We start from the raw sequence: 21,900 nt of genomic DNA on the forward strand, positions 1-21,900 counted from the left end.
CCCCTCACTATTAGGCAATTTTTAGTTTTGAAATTGGGCATAAGGGTAAATGACTATTCACTTAAAAGAGTTTGGCTAGTTGGTAAGGTTTTATTTTTGGATCCAAGGTTGTGAACATAAAAAATCAATTGCCAGGATCAGTAAATAGTATAAAATATGAGAAATGAAGCCATAAAGTGTTGTGGATTGTCCTGGTCTTCCCATTCATTGTTTCTTCGCAAAGATAAAATTGAAATAAAAACAAGCTTGTTCATTGGTCACATTGTTGTGCTCCAATGGTACTGTGTTGTGGGCTGTGATGCATGACCAGTAGGAGTGGACTTGGAGGTATTTCTTCATAGTCATAAATAAGGCTTTTCATTGTAAAGGTAAAAAATAAATAAAGAAATCACAATATGACTTCAAAATTTGAACACTCATTTTCCCTGTAAATTGGTCCCCCTAATGCTTACAACAAATTTGTTACATATGACAAATGTAAAACAGTTTTGAAAACAGCTGGCAAGGTACTGGTAAAACTACAGGCAAACAGAAACAAAATCTATGATATGGTCACCAAATAAAAAATTAAAAGAGGAAAACAAAGTAAAATGTAGTAAATGAAGAAGTACTCAAAGTACTCTCAACAAAGCTAACATCAAGGCTATGCCCAGAGCCAGGCTAGAAGTCCATTTAACTGCTCACACACCCTAAAGTGTCTCATAGTTGATGTTGGCAAAGCAAAGCAGAATAAGAGGGCAGGCCATCAGGTTCATATGGTTAGCTAACGTCTCTCGGTTTCTCATCCAGATAATCCTTTTGGTTTCAATATGAGGCAGGTGTGACCACAGGGAAGGCCCTTGCCTTTTTTCTGCTTTTTTACTGCATTTTATGTTTTCCCTGACCTGAAGAATGCTCCCAAATTAATATTTAATCCTATGTTTTCTACATCATTGAAATAGACCAAAATATTTATTGCACAAACAATTAAATAAGCCGTTTACTTCTCACACTTACAATCTAATGTACTACTCTATTATTGGCAATGTTACTTTAACACAATTAGTTAAATTCAGATGGCTGTCTTCTAGTTGAACATAACACTATGCATTATTAAAATAAAAAGAATACTGACTAAAACATAATTTAATTCCTTGTCACGTTTTCCCAAGAAGAATTACCGGACCAAAACTGACCCTCATTTATGTACCTTTGAATCAATGCAATTGGTTCCAAAGGTTAAAGCCTCAGTTGTAAAGCTCTCAAGTTCAGCGGTTCAGGTGAGCACCAATTCCTGCTCAATGAAGTTGTTAAAGCTGTCAGGCTTGTATGCTAACTGCTCTAGGTGGTTAATGGGTCTCTGCTAAGACTGGGTAGCAATGACCTTCCAGTAATAGCTAAAGCCTGCCCTCAGAAGAAAACCTGAAATATGCTTATGGAACAACAGTAGTTTCTGGAATATATTTGCTTTAAAATTCAAAGAAGTTCTGGAGATATAGGAAGAAACAGAAGATCCCTTAGGTGATGGCTACAGAGTAGTAATAAAGGAGTTGAGAATTCCCTTAGGATTACAGGGAACTCAACAATCCCAAGACATTTTTATCTACAGTAAATGATTCAGAAACATGTCCACCAAACTGGTATAGCAGAGAGGGTCCACACAGCAGGTCACTGTAGCTGCTCTCCTTGGTATAGCATTTACACAAATAAGCACAAGATTTGGGAGTTTAGGCCCGCATTCAAAGGGTAACATCAAAAGTGAATTATTTCAGATTTTTGGTTCACATCAGTTTTTTTTTTGTCTGACTGTTCAATTTCATTTTCCAAGCAATCCAGATCTGATATCAGTGTGCAAATACATCGATCCTGAATGTGGCCCACATGTTCAAAACTAATAAACACAAATTTGTCAAACAGATGCAACCTAATAGACAACCATGAACACCAACAGCAGGCTAGCTGCTGAACTATGTAACTTGTTTTTTAGTACTGGCTTTCTGCAAATTAATCAGCTCATGATGACAAGGAAGTGAATTAGAAAATGAAAGACTGGAGCTGCTGCTTTGAGTGCAAATATCACTGCTGTGTATGTACTTAGAAAGCTATGAAATTGAGAGAGATGCTAGTATTGGTGGGAGGATTAGAATGCAAAACAGAGGTTTATCAATTCAGAATATCGAGGGGAATGTTCGATTACTTGTGCAAATGTCTGCCCAGAACACTCTCGTAAAAATATGAGCACAAGGAGTGCCATTTCCAAATGAAAATGTGTAGCTAATGGCCTGTAATAACGGCTAACAGTCACCCAAAATGCTTTTTAAGTCTTCCATCCTGCAGTGTTAACTGCACAAGGTGGCAGGAGCTTTATAAGAAGGGGTGGAATCAGGAGATGTCAAAATAGTAAGCAAGGAGTTGAAACCGGAAAAATGAATGATCAGGCAAAATAGTTCAGGGCGTGAAACAAGAATCGTAAGCAGGTAACTAAAAATCAAAAAGTTAGTTAGAGCCAAATTGTTAAGCGTTGTAAAAGAACAGAATGAAGATCCTCCCCACACACTTGAAAAATAAGGTTGGTTAGATTGGTCTTTACAGACATGAGCTCACAACAGAACTGAAGGAAAAGCAAAATGGCTGCCATATGTATATACCAAGGTCTGCCTATTAAATAACGAGACTGACACAATAACTCACTTTTATTTATGTGACAATTCTAATGCTTGTCCCCTTCAATATACTCCCCTTTCACAATTACGCACCAATGAAGTCTTGGTTTCTGCTGGTCGAAAGCGTGGAGCAGATCAGTTTCTGTCAGCTGTTTCAAGCATCTGATGATTTCTTCTTTACTTCTTTACTGCATCCATTGACTCAAAACGTGTTTCTTTAAGCACAGATTTCAATTTAGGAAAAACACACATGCACAAGACATGCAGTCTTCCCCATAAGCCTCAGTAAGCATTTAAAAAGATTCAGATGGTGTTTTATGTAATTTTACTAAAAAATTCAAATTGACACTTTGCTCAGCTTTTAAACTTAACATGATTCTGGCACACAAGGGAAACACAACTGATTTAAACGGAGACTGAAAATCAACTAAATGGCACAGAGTGTTGCTGTTTGTCGTGCAGGTTTGGACAGGTTTAAACCTGCATGGCAAGTGCTCATAATCAGTTCTCGCTGCTTTGTTTAAGACATAGAAACACAGTCTCGTTATTTAATAAACAGACCTCTATTTGGTAGACAGGAAGTGATGTAATTGGAGAATGGCATTCTGGGAACTGGGAATGACATCAGAAGGAGGTGGGATCTTGAGGACTGGAAGAGGAAGTGATGTCAGCTGTCCTCTGAGGACAGGAAGTGAATTTAGGATGTTGGCTGGTCTGCAGGGAAAGAGGAGAAAGAGTTAGAGGGCAGTGCCAACCCCTGGCCCGTACATACACGTATTCACACCCATAAACTGTCTCACTCACAAATGTTTGAGACAGCGTTGATCATAGTCAAACCAGCAGAGCAACAATTTTTAAACTAGGGATAGAAAAACGTAAATAAATGCAAGCAGGGTTTTTGGAACAATGCAGTCGTGGGCAAACGGGAAGTGTAAAACACTGACCACTATACTTATGTCCTGATTATGTCACCCATCGCAAACTTCTACATGATTGTGCATGGAAACAGAAAAGCAACAGATTGAACTAAAATACTCAAAATGGTGGTGCCCATGTGTAAAACAAAATCGCATCATGTAACAGATATGAGTAATTTTCAGTATTGTGAACAAAACCAAATGTGGCCAACATGATCTTCAAAATCCCCAAAAGGATGGTCAAGAGTAAAATCATTAAAAAATAAGAACAAAAAAATCTCAATCACGACCAATGCATTCCTTGGAGTCAATCTTGATTTTCAGAGCAGACACATGATGATGAAGGTCAATTAAACTTTGACATAAAATTAGTTGGGGAGTGTAAATTTCCAGGTAATTCCATCCATCCATCCAGTAACGTAGGTCACAATCAAGTAGTGCCACATGTGAAAGTGATCCAATCTGAAATGCTCTTATTCCATGTGTCCTTTATTTTTTGATTTTTTTTTGCAGTTCACATATCTTTCAAAACATCTGATTAATGTGACGTATGAGCAAGAAAATTATAACAGAGCTGCTGCGTGAATGTAGCCTAAAGTGCAAGAAGCCCCTTCAGCTAAATTTCCACATGCACTGTTACTTATAGGTACAACTGAAGGGTATTGTACAGAATTACTATAGATTTTCATATCTTCAAGTGAATAATAAAGCTGACAATGAATACCTGGCTGAGGACAAAGTTGATTTAGAAAAGGGGTAAAGGGATGTTTTGGGACACCAAACAGCAGCACTGTGTGCTTTAGCATGTAAAAGTAACCTTTATCATGTAATCACTTCCAGATCCAATCAAAGGAAGCACCAGGCTGGAGATGCAGAGCCCCTTGAGCTGAGTGGATCGTAGTGGGAGAGACAGACGCCAGGCATGGAGGTGCTTAGTAGATGAAAGGTGAAAAGAGTAAAATGGAGAGATGGTTAATACCACATACTGTAGTATGAGTGCTTGGGATTCTTGACAGCCTGCCCTAAAATGTGGTTTTCTTACCTCCATCTGGCCATTGGCAGTGTGGAAATCAGCAGAGGCTTAATGGAATTGCATTGGAAGTCCCTGTCTGAAGATGTTAGTGGTAATAACAGTTATATACACAAATGTTATTAAAATAATTTGATTTCAACATATGAAAAAATTGCGAGTAGAGAGTAAGCTTGGACTTAATTTGGTTCAAATTCAAACAAAGTCAGAGCCCACCCAAGACCCTTATAGAGTACAAGTGGTTCCCCTGTGGAAGATGAAAAAAAATTAATTACGCTTTTAAGGTGCAATAAAAAAAAAAATCAAGAGGCCACAAGAAGAATCCTCAAGCCCCAATCGTTTCTTGAATCAGGGAGTAAATCATGTGAGGCAACAACAATTTCAGCTCCACCACCTTCTTTCTGAGTACAATGACTTCTTTTTAAACAAAATCTTTGAAGAAAATTACTCCTGAAATTTATTTGATATATTTTTGCAAGAATGATAAGCTGTCTTTTTACTGCAGAGAAAAAAAAAGCCTTTTGTTTAACACAGCCATATCTAAGCAACATTATATTAGCAGATTTCTCTTTTGTTCTTCCCCTTTCTTATTTGTCAGAAACAAATCCAGCACTTGTTTGTTTTCTTGGCTCTCTGCAGTTTTTTGAATTGAACACAAATGAGTCATGCAATTTGGATGCAGAGCTTTCTTCAATTCAATTAATTTTAATTAACTTTTTTTGTATCTTTTCCATGATATTTTTATCATGTACAGTTACTTCTGAGATTCCACTCCAGTTTCACAATTTAAGGGAATAAGCTGCTGTCACAGGTTTCTTTTTGTCCGGTCATTGATGATCTGTCTCACCTAAATCTTCCAGAGCAAATAATGGTTCTGCACTGCTGACACCCTTCTTTCCGTGCTACCAAAGATTCATCCATCCAGATTGTGCCAGAATCAATTCATCCTGGGATGTTTTTACACTGGTGTGGTGTTGACTCCATTCAAGTCAGAGACCATCTCTGATCCGTTTCTCTGATGTTTAGATTAGGACACCATTTAAGCAGTTCAGCACAGGGGCTCACTGGCATTTCCTGTACAGAGTCAGCATTCTCTCTCAGTGCCCAAGTTAGTTTTCTCTGACATTCATCTTGCATGCCAAATATCCAAGGTATTCTTTATGACAGACTGGTATTCTTTCTTGGGGTGGATCATGCATTGTGCTCAAAGCTACCAGAATAAAGTCCACAAATGCAGCAAATGGATATTGAAGTCACAACACATGCACTTTCAAAAGAAAATCTGAATTCTAGTGTGCAAAGCTCAGACTTTATTTAAACAATCATGTAGTATTATCATTACTGCTACTAAAGGCAATATGGTGGCATGTGGGTAATGCCACTCCCTTATAAATCCAGCACATTGGTTGTAAATCCTTAAATTGGCCTCCATAAGAGTATGTATGTGTGGTGATGGAGGGCCAATTGCCAGAAATGGGTTAAGTTGGTTTGAGAATTTTGTGCATTACTATTAGTGCTAGAATGGTAAAATGTTGCAGTGGTTGGAGTTGCTGCCTCTTGGAGTTTGGATCCAAATAGTAGACTTTCTTTATGGAGTTTTTATAATGTCCATGTCTTTCTGCCTCTAGGTGCTCCAGCTGTATCCCAAAGATGGGCATGCTAGGTTGATTGGCAACCATAAAGCGACCCCTATAAGTGACTATGTAGGTGTCTATGAGTGTGCGATATCATGTGATGGCACCCAGTCCAGCACTTGATCCCACCTTGCTACTGATGCTTCTGGGATAATCTCCATCGCCATTGACCCTGCAATGCATTGAGTGGTTTAGATAATGGATTGATGAGCTATTACTAATGTGTATTGGGTTTGTGTTAGTAAGTGTGTCCAGTAATGGACCACCTCTTCATCTAGGCTGCCAGGATACGTCAAGACTCCCCATAAGCCTGTACTGGAATAATCGGATTTAGAAAAATAATGAATGATTATTTTTATATGCCTGCAGTAAAACAATGGGTAGTCATAAGTAAATCATGAAATTCAAAGCTAATCCAATTCCAAATTCTAAAGCTGTGCTCCACTTATTATTAGTAGTGCTGCACTCAGCTACAAGACTTCTTTTACTGAGTTATTTTTACAAAACTAAAGGCAGTTACAGAGAACATGAAAATTCAACTTTTTATGTATTTTCATCCAGTGGCTAAACAGGTAGAGGATATGGCAAGAAGGTAATTGTTGGCAGCCACCCCCATCTCTCAGCAAAGCACACAGTGGGGCACAGATGAGCTTCACAGGATCGGGACAGGCTGCAGCTTTTTTAAGTAGTTCTGGCAAATCTTCTGCCTAAAGGTCACATTATCTCCTGGGTGAGCCATCAAAAATGTTCAGATGAGCATTTTCATCTGAGGCATGCAAAAGCTGACTTAACTGTTTGTGAACAGACTCTGGACCAGCAGCTTCATTTAAAAACACAGTGGCATGTACCGTACCTATTTTACGACATTGTTGTTCATGGCCTCATATAAACATAAATCAACACAACATAACATTCTGAAGTTCATGCAGTCCAGTTCAAATTCAGAGGAGAATGTGGCCTATCTCGACAGAATCAGCATAAGACAGGAATCAACCCTGGTCAAAGTGCCAGTCTATTACAGGGCACATACACAATGGTGAAATCGCCTTTAAACCTAACAAACACGCATTTGGGCATTCTTCACTAACCTTGCCCCTCCTTTCAAACCAAACATCAAGGTACAGTAACAAAGATTTTCCTTTTCTGGTGGCATTTACTGTATATAATTATGAAAGATTTGCATATGGGTCCACAGTGATACAAAAAAAAAACTGTAAAAGTCCTCTCATTTGCTTTCAAAACAGGTGCCAAGAATTCTTTAATTTCAGGGGTAGCTTGTCTGTTTTCTCCTTCCTGCATTTTCCATCATGTCCTAATCAATCCTGTTACTTTCTCACTCCTACACTCTCATGGCTAGGTATTCAAAGTTCTTATTCTACTCTTCTTTAAACTTTGGTATACGTCGAAAATCTAATGGTCTAAATGTCACTGAGAATCTGGAAACAGCACCGGTGATGCTTGAAGGCACATGTTTCAATACACTATCAAATGCAATATATTTAGACACTTTTATAAACTCTTTCAGGGCGGATGTCGACTTTTGTCGAAAGGAGGGATTAATAGTGATAATCAACTGTAAACAAAACCCACCATTCTGTTTTTGTTGGAAGTTTAGTCACTAGAAGGAAAGTTGCTTAATTGTTTTTGAGCAAGATTCCCTGCGCTCGCATGAATAGAAAGGAGTAAGCAACAGCACAAATGGCATTGACATCTGGCGAGAGATCGAGGTGAACGCGAGATACTCCGTGGATGACATTTTGCATATTATCACTGAATTGGACTTGCTGGACTCCAATTTTGATACAAGTGACTGTAAACAAAATGTGAAGTACCGGCATCACTTGATCAGTCCCATGCCGATCGTGGTGCTAAACAGGTTCATGGAGCTGACACGGTTATCACGGGCATCATTCATCTGAGAGGGCTGTCACTTACAATGACAAAAGGTTCAAACCAGATTTTGATGCACTGCAAAATGCTGCCGCCCCCCGCCATGCAAAGATAGCCAGAAGTGCATTCCTGGTGGCCACAACATACAGGGACAGACATTTTATGTTGATTTCTGTGTGAAAAAATTGTAGCTTTATGTACTTTTCTGAAAACAATATTTGGCCTTCAAAGAGTTATTAAAGATTCTCATTTACGGTCTGGAGGGACTGTATTTTGTGAACATTTTTTTTTTTATTTTTGAATCTAAGTGCATTTTGGCACAATTTAGGCCAATGTCAGCTACTAGAGAGGGTGCCCAGGCTGCCTTTGGGTGCATCCTCTATGGATAGACATGTGCGAATTCTGGCCTGCTTACCTGACTATTTTTGGAGGCTTTGACAATTTTGAGTGAGTATATCACCACAGATGGCTCTTATCCCTTGAGGAACTTTTTTTTGTATATTTTGGGACATTTAACGTATTTTGAAAATGTAAAGCCCATTCAAAATTTTAGGTGGGTGCAGTCCAAAGCCTGGCTATGGAGTTTTGGGTTAGGCTGCCTACAGTGAGGCCTATCTCTGTTCAGGCTAATGAAGTAACTGGCCTAGCCTTTCACAGCTTTTCACCATGCTTGTGTCACCAACTCTCAATATTTTATTTAAAAAAGAAGGCTGAATTTACTTTACAAGGAATGATTTAAAATTACCATAAACCCTTTACAACCACTGTAGTGTGTCTGACTGACATCCTTTTACTATGCTGCCTTCCGTGTTCACTCTTTGGATGGAAAGTGGCATTGACTGTTTGATAGAACATTTAATGTATAACTCTTTTTGCTTGCTGAATTGTTTAGGTGTATTGCATCATTTTTTTACTTTATCAATACTATAATAGAAATAGGAAGCTCACAAACACACTCTCTATACTCATTTACTCTCCAACCCAGATGAGAGTTTTGTTAGATGGTGACAGTTTAAAAATCCACCTAGGGTTCATTCCCATCCTTTTCCATTGAGGTGCTGCAAGTTAAATCACTGGAGGCCCAGGATTAACAGACCCTCATGATGGCCCCTTCAGACCAGCAGACCATGGCTCCACTGTTGTCTTTTACCATTTGTACTGCTCTGAAGCAACAGAAGAAAATCACTTCTACCCTGCAGATGGTCAATTCACATAACACTGTTGACTTTAAAGAGACACAAATGGAAAACGTACTTGTAATGTACTGGCCTGTGAAAAGAAGCTTGGGTACTGGGATTTTGATCATTTTATAACAAGGACCCAGGGATCCCCCCAGCACAGCTGTGTCTATTGGTTATAATTCTTAAGGGCAGAGTAGTTGCTGCTTACTGTTATCATTTGATATTGTTGGCCCGTGTCTTTGGCAAACAAAAACAAAAAGCATAATTTTTCCATTTTTTCATTTTTGCTCTTAATATTGTCGAAATTGCCTGCTCCTATTAATAGAAAATTCCATCAATGATAATTCTAATTATTAAAAACAACATTAACTTTATCCTTATTTTTTCTTCATTTAACAATATTTTGCTGTACAGGTGGGTCTGGTCTCAGGTTAAGAATGAGTTACATTCTTTTGGACATTTGTCACATGGTTTTGTATGAAATTTGAACCTTGCACTGAAAAATGTCATAATGGGAATAGAACAAAAAGGAATAATGTTTATTACTTATACAAAATAAGTTTAAAACTTATTAATAAAAAGACAGTGAATGAATGTTATTGTATTTTAAACCACAAAACTTAAATACAGTAATTAAAACCACATTATGTTGACCTTATGCTTAAACTGCCTACAGTTTTTGAAAATGATACCGTACCTGACTGAGATGGAATATTAGATGCTGTTCATTTCTCTGCTGATTCAACATAGTCTGAAATGGAGTGCGCCATTTCTCTTCAAAATTCCTTGCGGCATTGAATGGCTTCAGTAACATTTCCATAAACCTTTCTAAGTCTTTTGATGTTCAAGTCCTGCTGGTCAAATGTCACCATCCCTGTTTCTATTACAGGAATGACTTTTTCTAAGCCTTTCGTATTGAATTGTCTTGTTTCTTCATCATGCTGTGGTTTCATCCTGCTGTGACATCTGTATTTCTATTTGCTTCAGATGTTTGCTGTTAACTTCCTTTGTATTAAATCCGAGTGACTAAATACATACTCTACCATACTATACCTCAGAGTTAGTCATGGCTGCTATGTATTTATCTGCGTCAAAACTAGTTCACCTCGGATTTGAGTATAGAAACAGAAGTTGGTAGTTTTGTAGGTTTGTTTGTTTCCCTGGATTGCTGTAAATCAAGACTACTGAAACCTGACTGTACTCATAATACATAAAATTTGGTAACATTCAATGTATGTAAAATTGCTTTCATATTCAAAGTTTTGCAAAAAGTAATGAGTTTGTTTTTTACAAATTCAAAAAATTTAAATAGTTAATTTAATATTATTCTGACTAAAACAAAATTTAAATATTCCGACTCCATGGTATTGAATTGTCGTCCTTTCATCCCCTGAAGGACCTGGTATTTACTACCAAGTGTCAGCCCGTTGCAATTTTGGGTAATAGCCAGGCATTAAAAACATGGCCTGGTATGGCAGGTACTGGGCAGTTTCTGGGTGCACAGTGTAACACTACAGCACATAAGCCACTTTACCACTTCACATTACACCACCAGTGTGGTGCCCCGTGCAATGGCGCCATTGCACAGTTTCAGCCTCTTGGTACCAGGAGCCATAACCGAATGACCAGGGGATGGGAGAATAGCAACACAAATAATGATAATTATTTAAAAAGACAGAATTCTGGTTTATTCCAGATGTGCCAAAAACTATTTATATTAATGCTTTTCAATTATATACACAATTCAATGCAAGAACATTATCAAAAACAATAAAAATGTGCAAAACACACTGTTCAAAACACACTTCTTTACTGCTGAGTTTGTATTAGTGAGGACAGATTACTTCTGATTTGTTTGTTTTTTTTTTGGGTGGAAGTAATCTGTGGTTGTGGGTGCTCATTTTTTCATTATTATCTTTGTACATCATTTTTTAACTTTTTCTTTTTCATTATTTCTCTGTCTGTCTTTTGTGAACTGTCTGTGAAAGAAGGAGGAAGAAAAGACTTATTGTTTATCTTTTTGTTGGATTTTCTCATCCCTTTTTGCTTTAGAATCAGTGTAATTATTGTATATAGCACCTGCACTTACTTTTCTTGTTTTTGATAATGTTCTGGCATTGAACTGTGTGTAACAAGCCTGGAGAAATCCTTTAACCTGTAGGCCTCCAAATCAGTGGATTGGCCCTGAATGTCGGTACAACATTGCCCTGCCAGTGTGTTTTAGCTCAGTGGAGCCCCTAAAAGAACAGATAAGTAACCTTTACTGCTATAACTATTCTAACATTCATGATAAGCTATAAATAATTCTGTCACAACTATTTTTTAAAATTGTCTGCAGACTTTGCTTATCACAACCTGCTTCAAGCTGTTGTATTGCAACATTATCAGGAGCTGACAAATCAGTACATCACACGAAATTAGATCTCATTGCATTACTGAAGCTGACCACCTCATCACACTCGACTAGAAATTACTGTATACCCATTCCTATTGTAGCACTAGCACTGATAAGCACCACTGTACTTCACATCCCACCACCCACTTTGACCCGCCATACTGCTTCACTGCCATAAAGGAGTGCCATCAGGATCTTAAGATTAATATATTAGTGGAACTAATTAGCAAATGGAGTGGCAAAGACCAATTAAGACAGACAAATCATTGGCCAAGAAAGGACAGGAATTAAATAAAAAAACTACAGTAAATTATTTCCAAACAGAAGTGCAAAAGAATAACAAAACAAAGGATAGGACTTGTTCAAAACAATTTGTTAACAATTTTCCATTTCTCTACTACATTTGTACAGGAGAAAGTAGGGTGAAATGACACCTTTTATTGGCTAACTAAATAGATTACAAATGCAAGCTTTCGAAGCAGCTAAGGCCCCTTAATCAGGCAGGGTGTCTACTTTCTCCTGTATCAATTTATGGCTAACACGGTACAACACTCTTCTACTACATTTTAGCACTACCCATAAATATGTTAGCGAGATATGCATGTAAGAATTTCACAGGTCACTGCACATGTAGCTATAAACATAAACATGAACTTAATAAAGTTTATATTAATTACCCACAGGGCAACTATAAAACTTGTCTACAATGCCATCATGCTCTGTAGGGCAGAACTCAACGAAACACTTAATGATGTCATCAACAGATGATCCTGAAACAAAAATTTAAATAAATAATCAATGTTACACAAATTAAATAAATACTAAAAATAGTATAATCCGGCTGTCAAATGCCACCACATCCTGACCAGCAGCTCTTCAAGTCATCAGCTCACCTTTTCATGTTTTATTGCCATCTTTAATCAGTCAAATGATTCTACAGAACTTCAGGTGCTTCCCATTCTCCCTGCAGCTTTATCCAATCATATTGATCAGCAGCATCTGAAGTGGAGGTTTTAAGAATGCAATCATTTGTAAACAGACCAATGTTTAAGTGTGCTGCGTAAAGCTAAAAAAATGGATAGTCAAGTTTTGGTAATGTTCTTGCTTCAATTTTAATTTCCCTTTGCTAATTAGTTGCTCTTATAAAACACACTTTTCAGATGTTCAGAAGTCGGAGCTTTCTGAAGAGATGTATTTGGGGTTGTTTGCAGTCCAGCTTACTTCTCACAATTCTATTGATCGATGAACAGAGAAAAACAGTTTAAAAAGTGTTGTATCTATACTAATAAAAGGCAAAGCCCTCACTCACTCACTCACTCACTCACTCACTCATCACTAATTCTCCAACTTCCCGTGTGGGTGGAAGGCTGAAATTTGGCAGGTTCATTCCTTACAGCTTCCTTACAAAAGTTGGGCAGGTTTCATTTCGAAATTCTACGCGTAATGGTCATAACTGGAAGCTGTTTTTCTCCATTTACTGTAATGGAGATGAGCTTGAACGCCGTGGGGGCGGAGTTTCGTGTGACATCATCACGCCTCCCACGTAATCACGCAGTACATAGAAAATCAGGAAGACCTCCAAAAAGCGCTGAAGAAAACATGCATTATATAATTGAGAAGGCAGCGAAACAATAAGAAGCGAGCGAGTGACATATACAACCATATTCATGAGTTCTGCTACTGAAACAAAGCACGATGTAAACCTACACTTTAAATTAAGTTCATAGACAGGCTGGCGTTTGTAATTTAGTGCCTGCCCATATAAGGCCGTCCGTCAGCGGCAATCCAATAGCAAACTCCCACTAAATATTCACGGGTTAAGGACTGTGCTTATGCAGAGGAAGATGAGATGGTCAGCGTGGTGTTTGGCACAAACTCAGCGAAACTGCGAGAGAAAGTTTTAAGTGCCAGGACTAAGGTAACATTAAATACAGCCATGGACATAGCACGAGATGGCACCAGCACAGCTGGGAACTTCGATGCATGTACACCGAGCGCTCACGTGAACTGACGCAGTGCACAGATAAAAGCAACAGTTCCAAAGAGCTGAACAAAACCGAATTACACAATTGAAAAGGCAGCAAAAAATATGAAGCGTCTGATACATACAAGCATATTCATAAATGCTGCTACTGTGGAAACAAAGCACACGGTGGAAAAAGTCAATGTCCGCTAATGGAAGACAGTGTAAAAAACCGTGCATGCAGTGTGTCAGGTCTCAGATAAAGAAGAAGACGAGCTGTTTATTGATGCAGTAAGAAACGAATCGATGAATGAAACCTGTCATCTTTACAGCGATTGACAAACACGGAATGTAACTTGAACACAACACATCCTACAAATACAAACCTGATTGAAAGAAATAATGATAATCAAATCATTGATGACAGCAACACTCAGTAACACTCACAAAACAAATACTGTATATTGACAGTCATGTTACGTTATTTTTAAAATGTTCCCTTTTCTTTTTCTAGCTTTTTTAACACACTACTTCTCCGCTGCGATACGCGGGTATATATATATATATATATATATATCCCGATCTACATACTCGAATAATGGATACTTTATTCCCATCAATGATTGTTTTGGTAAAGCCATACTCAGTGTATTCATTAGATGAGCGGTAAAAAGTAAGAGCGAGGGAGGATGACTTATTGAGGCATGCAGGCTGTAGTGCGCGTCAACTCTATCTGAATTGCGATCACATTTGAAAAATATATCTTTTCAAGTTCTATTTAGTCCATATGTGTCAAACTCAAGGGCGCGGGCCACATCCGCCCGCGTGTAATTATATCCAGCCCGCGAGATCATTTTATATACTGTATTATTGTTATTAATGGCCGGGTATATGAAGCGCTGGTAACACAATAAACTACAGATCCCATAATGCAGCGCTTCAGCTGCCTTGCAACACTTACCGCGTTAATCAAGTCTAGCTTATGATGCTGCAAGTTATTGCGAAGCTAGCTCACACGATGCTGAAGAGAAAAGTTGATTCTGAAAATAGAGCCTTTAAAACCGATGGGAGGCTGAGTATATGTTTACTGAACCCGTGTGTCTCATTTGTGGAGCTAATGTGGCTGTAATTACAGAATTTAATCTAAGACGGCACTATGAGACAAAACATCAGGGAGTTCTGTGTTGTGGAGATTCTCAGGATGGATTGCAGGTGCTCATCAGTGAGGCTGAAAGACCTGAATGCAATGCAGAAGATACAGAAAGCAGAAGAATTAAATAAGAATCTGACACTTCAGCGGACGTTTTACCCGTGCACAATCACAAAGTGATTTCAAGTGAAGTTGCTTTTATGGGAGACACAAATGCACCAGTGCAACTTTCCCTGTTGCCAAGTAATGTTAAACCAAGTCGTCACTACGGTGTTCCCAAATCGCACTTTGCTGATAAACCGCGCACTGAGTTTGCACGGCGCTTTGGTGACTTTGAAGAACAAAAAGTCCGTCTACATGCGGCTCGAACCTTGTGCATGTTTGGTAGCACATATCTGTGTGAGAAGCTCTTCTCAGTGATAAAGACTAACAAAACAGCACACAGGAGTCGCCTCACTGATGAGCACCTGCAATCCATCCTGAGAATCTCCACAACACAGAACCTCACACCAAACAGAAACGAACCTGTTGCCAAAAAAGATGCCAGGCGTCCAGCTCTAAAATGACATATGAGCAAAGACAACTGAATGATTTGATTTGTTATTGCTGAAAGGAACACATTTTATTTATATTTCCAGGTTTTGTTATGCAGCATGTTCATATTTGAATTTGTATAATTTTGAAAGGATATATTTTTATGGAGAGCAAAATCTTTTGGGATATTTAAAATCTAAGTTTATATTTTATATAAATTTACATAAGAGTAAAGAAATTTGAATGTTTGTTCTTTTAAGTTATTTAAGGTTTGAGTTGATTTATTCACGAATAATATTCCTGTCTGTTTTACCATTCCTACCAAAGATATTTCTGTCGACTAAATAAAAATTCCTTCTATTTAAAATTTAAATAGAACTTGAACAAATACGATAGTTCATAATATCCACGCAGACTTGCACGTAAAGCGGGAGTTATCCGTTTTAACAAGCAGCGTATTGCACTGATCTGAAATAGCTGTGTGTGTATATATGTAGATATGTATGTATATGTATATATATGTTTATATATGTGTGTGTGTATGTATATATATATATGTGTGTATATATGTGTGTGTATGTATATATGTGTGTGTATGTATGTATGTGTATATATGTAGATATATATGTATTTATATATGTGTATGTGTGTGTGTGTGTGTAAATATATATATATATATATATATATATATATATATGACAGCAACACTCATCACTCACAACAGTGACAAAACAATTACATTGACAATCATGTTACGCTATTTTCAAAATGTTTCCTTTTCTTTTTCATTGCTTCTTCAACACACTACTTCTCCGCTGCGAAGCACGGGTATTTTGCTAGTAAAGAATATAAGGCATTGCATTAAATAAGAAAGGTGGACAATCAAAACATTTAGGAAATGGAAAATGAGTATCCATTGTGATTTTTGTAAAAAAAAAAAAAATTATTTAATATTAAAATGCTGGGAGAAAAAACCTGGCCTAGGGTACTGATATGCAGAGCAGCAGAAAAGAGATGGTGACACTCAGTTGAAGGCCATTTAAATTCAAGTCTGTGAAACCAAAAGTGTGATATCATCACACTGACAAATGAATGGTCACCCCTTTGATGTAACTGATTTGTCATTAGTGAGCAAACACCTGTTAACTAATCGATATAAGAAATACGGAAAGGTAAGATAGGGAATGTATATCAGTAGCTTAAATACGTTAATAGACAAAAAAATAAACTGCATTAATTGTACAATGAAATTTTACTCTTGAGAGCTGCAGCAATATGTAAAATTTAATCATTCCAGATTATCTTCAATATACTGTACATATATCAAAGTACATATTTATTAATTCACACATTAAAAAAAAGAAAAGGCACACGCAAATATTCATCAAAGTGTATAATTATTCCTACCAACTCCCTGTTCTCCAATACCCTGTTCTAAGCTTTCATTCTATCCTCTAAATGGCCTTACCTAAAAGTCTGAAATGGAGAGACATCATCATCTTTATCATTTCACCTTGCCTTAATGTCTGTTGATTATGTCTAACTTTCCCTATAGAGTTTAAACTGAACACTTACACTGATGTAGCTGCTCTTCATCTCCTATTTTGCCTATCTAAGTGTTAAATAATTGAAATACCTTTTGGCCCAGGATTCTACTGTAAGACCAGACATTGGTTTGTAGTAAAGCTGAGTCACAATTAAGCTCCCTGTAATCATCTCTTATTTTTCCTGCTAATGTATCTGGTGTAAATATTTGCCAGATCAACATGTGGACAACAATACAGATTCCATACTGGATCAGTCGAGTCCCGGGTTAACAATGACCGCCACCAGTACTGTTAGCCAACAGGGTGCTGGTGGAAATTGGGCTACTGTTGGCCGAAGAAGAAAGAAGAGGGGGGAGACGTGTCTGGAGGCAAGAGGAAAGGAGGAAGGTAAAGAGAGTGGAGCTGAAGGTAGGAAATTTGGATGTTGGCATAAGGAAAAGGAAGGCTAATATATTGTGCATGCAAGAGGCTAAATGGAAGGAGAGTAAGGCTAGGCTGATTGGAGGTGGATTCAAATTTTTCTGTCATGGTGTGGAGGGGAGGAGAAATGATGTAGGGGTTATTCTGCAGAAACAGTATGTCAAGAGTGTTTTGGAATTGAAAAGAGTGTCAGACAGAGTAATAATTATGAAGCTGGAAATTGGAGGTTTGATGATGAATGTCATTAGTGCATATGTCTCGCAAGTTGGGTGTGCAATGGATGAAAAAGAAGATTTCTGGGGTGAGCTGAATGAAGTGATGGACTGTGTACCCGAGGGACAGAAAGTGGTGATTGGAGTGGATTTCAATGGACATGTTGATGAAGGGAACAGAGGATACGAGAAGGTGATGGGTAGGTATGGTGTCAAGGAGAGGAATGAACAAGGTCAGATGATAGTGGATTTTGCAAAAAAGGATGGGCATGGCTGTAGTGAATACATATTTTAAGAAGAGGGAGGAACATAGGGTTATGTACAAGAGTGAAGGAAGATGCACACAGGTAGATTACATCCTATGCAGAGAGATTAAAGACTGCAAAATGGTGGCAGGGAAACGTGTAGTTAGACAGCATAGGATGGTGGTCTGTAGGATGACGTTTGAGATCAAGTAGAGGAGGAGAGTGAGGACAGAGCCAAGGATCAAATCTTGGAAGTTGAAAAAGGAAGACTGCAAGGTTGAGTTTAGGGAGATGGTGAGACAGGCACTGGGGGGCAATGAAGAGTTGCAAGACAGCTGGGTGACAGCAAGAAGGTTGTTTGGCATGACATCTGGACAGAGGAAGGAGGAAAAGGAAACCTGGTGGTGGAATGGGGAAGTACAGGAGAGTATACAGAGGATGGCAAAGAAAAAGTGGGATAGTAAGAGAGATGCAGAAAGTAGACAAGAGTACAAGGAAATAAGGCACAAGGTGAAGAGAGAGGTGTCAAAGGCTAAAGTCATATGATAAGTTGTATGAGGGGTCGGACACTAAGATAGAAACAAAGAGATGAGGGTGTGTTGAGCAGATGGAAAGAGTACTTTGGGAGACTGATGAATGAAGAGAATGAGAGAGAGAGAAAGTTGTATGATGTCGGGATATTGAATCAGGAAGTGCACCGGATTAGTAAGGAGGAAGTCAGGACAGCTATGAAGAATGGAAAGGCTGCTGGTCCAGATGATATACCTGTGGAAGCATGGAGGTGTTTAGAAAAGATGGCAGTGGAGTTTTTAACCAGCTTGTTTAATGGAATATGGAAAGTGAGAGGATGCCTGAGGAGTGGAGAAGAAGTGTACTGGTGCCAATATTTAAGAATAAGGGGGATGTGCAGAGCTGTAGTAACTACAGGGGGATAAAACTGACGAGCCACAGCATGAAGTTATGGGAAAGAGTAGTGAAAGCTAGGTTAAGAAGGGAGGTGATGATTAGTGAGCAGCAGTATGGTTTCATGCCAACATAGAACACGTCATATGTAATGTTTGCTCTGAGGGTGTTTATGGAGAAGTATAGAGAAGGCCAGACGTAGTTCTGTTATGTCTTTGTGGGCCTGGAGAAAACATTTGACAGGGTGCCTTGAGAGGAGCTGTGGTATTGTACGAGTAAGTCGGAAGTGACAGAGAAGTACGTAAGAGTTGTACAGGATATGTACGAGGGAAGTGTGGCAGTGGTGAGGTCTGTGGTAGGAGTGACGGATGCATTCAACGTGGAGGTGGGATTACATCAGGGATCAGCTCTGAGCCCTTTCTTATTTACAATGGTGATGAAAAGGTTGACAGACGAGATTAGACAGGAGTCCCCGTGGACTATGATGTTTGCTGATGACTTTGTGATCTGGAGCGATAGTAGGGAGAAGGTTGAGGAGACCCTGGAGAGGTGGAGATATGCTCTAGAGAGGAGAGGAATGAAGGTGAGTAGGAACAAGACAGAATACATGTGTGTAAATGAGAGGGAGGTCAGTAGAATGGTGAGGATGCAGGGAGTAGAGTTAGTAAAGGTGGAGGAGTTTAAACACTTGGGATCAACAATTCGGAGTAATGGGGATTGTGGAAGAGAGATTGAAAAAGAGAGTGCAGGCAGGGCGGAATATTTGGACAAGAGTGTTAGGAGTAATTTGTGACAGACGTTTATCAGCAAGAGTGAAAAGGAAGATGTACAGGACGGCAGTGAGACCAGCTATGTTATATGGTTATATGGAGACAGAGGCACTGACCAGAAAGCAGGAGACAGAGGTGGAGTAGGCAGAGTTAAAGATGCTAAGATTTGCATTGGGTGTGACGAGGATGGACAGGATTAGAAATGAGTACATTAGAGGAATGGTTCAGGTTGGATGGTTGGGAGACAAATTCAGAGAGGCGAGATTGCATTGGTTTGGACGTGTGCAGTGGAGAGATGTTGGGTATATTGGGAAAAGGATGTTAAAGATAGAGTTGCCAGGCAGGAGGAAAAGAGGAAGGCCTAAGAGAAGATTTATGGATGTGGTGAGAGAAGACGTACAGGTGATGGGTGTAGCAGAGCAAGATACAGAGGACAGGAAGATATGGAAAAAGATGATCTGCTGTGGCGACCCCTAACTGGAGCAGCCAAAAGAAGAAGAAGAAGTTTAAAATAAAAAAATAAATATTATGCTGCTCAGGGTGTAGTGGTGGATCTGTGGCTAAGGACCTGTGCTGGTATCTTGAAGGTTGCCAGTTTAAATCCTATCACCTCCAGAAGGGTTCATACTCCATTGGGCCCTTGAGCTAGGCCCTTCAATTGAAAAGTGCTCCAGGGCATTGTATAATGGCTGATCCTGCACTCTGACCCCCAAAGATCATGCAAAAAGACAATTTCCTCTCAGAGATTAATAAAGTATATCAAAACATCAAATCAGTTTTTAGATTTCATACTATATTGCTCAGTAAAGTGTCTTTAATTAGTGCATACAGTAGAGCCTGGGAAGAGTTTAACAGATAAAAATCAGAGGGTATAGGAAGCATGGTGCACACTCTGTAATCCTTCTTCAATGTAAACCTTTAGAGTGGGAGAGAAAATCCCCAAAGTTCTCTTACAACACTTCTGCCCCACCTGTGGTTGACTCTCCTCTTCTGATCACCCTATAAAAGGAGACCACTGCCAACATTAGGTGTTCATTTGGAGTCAACAGTGAAAAAGAAGAGATCTTCCTAAAATGGCTATAATACCCAGTAAAAAACAACTACTCGTGAAGCCTAGTGACTATTTTTTTAATTAATGGTAATTTTGGTTTTTTTTCCCCACAAATAAATGTGCCATCTTAACTTATTTTCAAAACTGCAATATCTAATAATGATTGATTGACTCTTCAAATCATGATTTCTCAATTTTTTAAATTTGATGTATCAACTTACCAGATGTAGTGTCTGTCAGTCAGGCTCATCAGACTTTCCAATGCTGAAAGGCAAACATGTCCTAGCTAACTACTACTAGATGTCATTTACATTGACAAAATTTTCACAAAAGATGAAACCACAGTGAAATTCAATGCTTGACTTCAAAATATAAAAAATGAAAATAAATCAAAATCTGTACAATTCTTTTTTCCATAAAACTCTTTGTAAAGCATTGTGTTTTTATTTTATGATTTGATAGGTAGAAGTCTTCTTTTCCTAATACTCTGTTAAAGACATTAAAACAAATGCATCTGGAGGCTGTGGTTCAATTTGAGTGAAAACTGATATGGGTGCAAATGTACAAATAATTAGGTCTGAAGGGCTCACCATAATAAGTCAATAACTGGTCAGGGTCAGGGTCAGATTATGGTGACTTCACAACAACTCCCCAAACACTCAACACAAAGGCTCAGATACAAGTGTAAAAGCACAAACAAGAGAATCCTTTTGTACAAAGCACAGATATAAAGCACAGCCATAATAAAGCTCTTTGCAACTCTCTCTGCTTTCTCTCTCAGTCAATGCCTCCACTCCTCCATACTAGCATTGTCCACCTCCTCCTGACTCTGGCTGCTTCAGCTCTTTTAATGTGAAACCCAAGAATACTTCTCGGTGCCCCATAATCATGGTCCAGGAGGATTCCAAGTTAGGCTGGACCCCAACAAGGTGTGGCTCATTAGACCCCAGAGCAGCCCCACAGAGCTGAGTCCAAGAATTCCAGTTCCCATGATGTCCTGTGGGAAATTGTGGCACTGCCACAACCCAGTTAGGCTGCCATCTGGTGGTCAAGGGGAGATAATGTCCTGTGTATGTTATCTCCCTCAGTCTTTATCGGATGAGGCCATCTCAACTGGGCCAGCTCCTGGCCATCCCTCACACTGTATAACACCAAAAGAAATGATTATTCCTGCAAAGAATGGAGCGAATATGGCAAGAGCTTTATTTGTGGCCAAATGGTTAGCTTGTTCTTTCGTAGCACATTATTCATAGAAATTCACTGTTTTAATTGTTTAATTTGAAAGATAGATAGATAGATAGATAGATAGATAGATAGATAGATAGATAGATAGATAGATAGATAGATAGATAGATAGATAGATAGATAGATAGATACTTTATTAATCCCAAGGGGAAATTCACATAATCCAGCAGC

General features: G+C 38.6%; 1 long non-coding RNA gene across 1 annotated transcript in view; it reads right to left on the reverse strand.

The window, feature by feature from the left end:
• Window positions 1-2,084: 2,084 nt before the first annotated feature.
• Window positions 2,085-21,900, reverse strand: part of LOC120525307 — a 34,113-nt gene continuing 14,297 nt past the window's right edge. The window contains exon 4 of the long non-coding RNA XR_005632928.1: window positions 2,085-3,356. This is a non-coding gene — a long non-coding RNA (uncharacterized LOC120525307). The remainder of the gene's footprint in view (window positions 3,357-21,900) is intronic.

The sequence above is a fragment of the Polypterus senegalus genome, chromosome 3, assembly GCF_016835505.1.
Source record: "Polypterus senegalus isolate Bchr_013 chromosome 3, ASM1683550v1, whole genome shotgun sequence".
NCBI classification, from domain to species: domain Eukaryota; kingdom Metazoa; phylum Chordata; class Cladistia; order Polypteriformes; family Polypteridae; genus Polypterus; species Polypterus senegalus.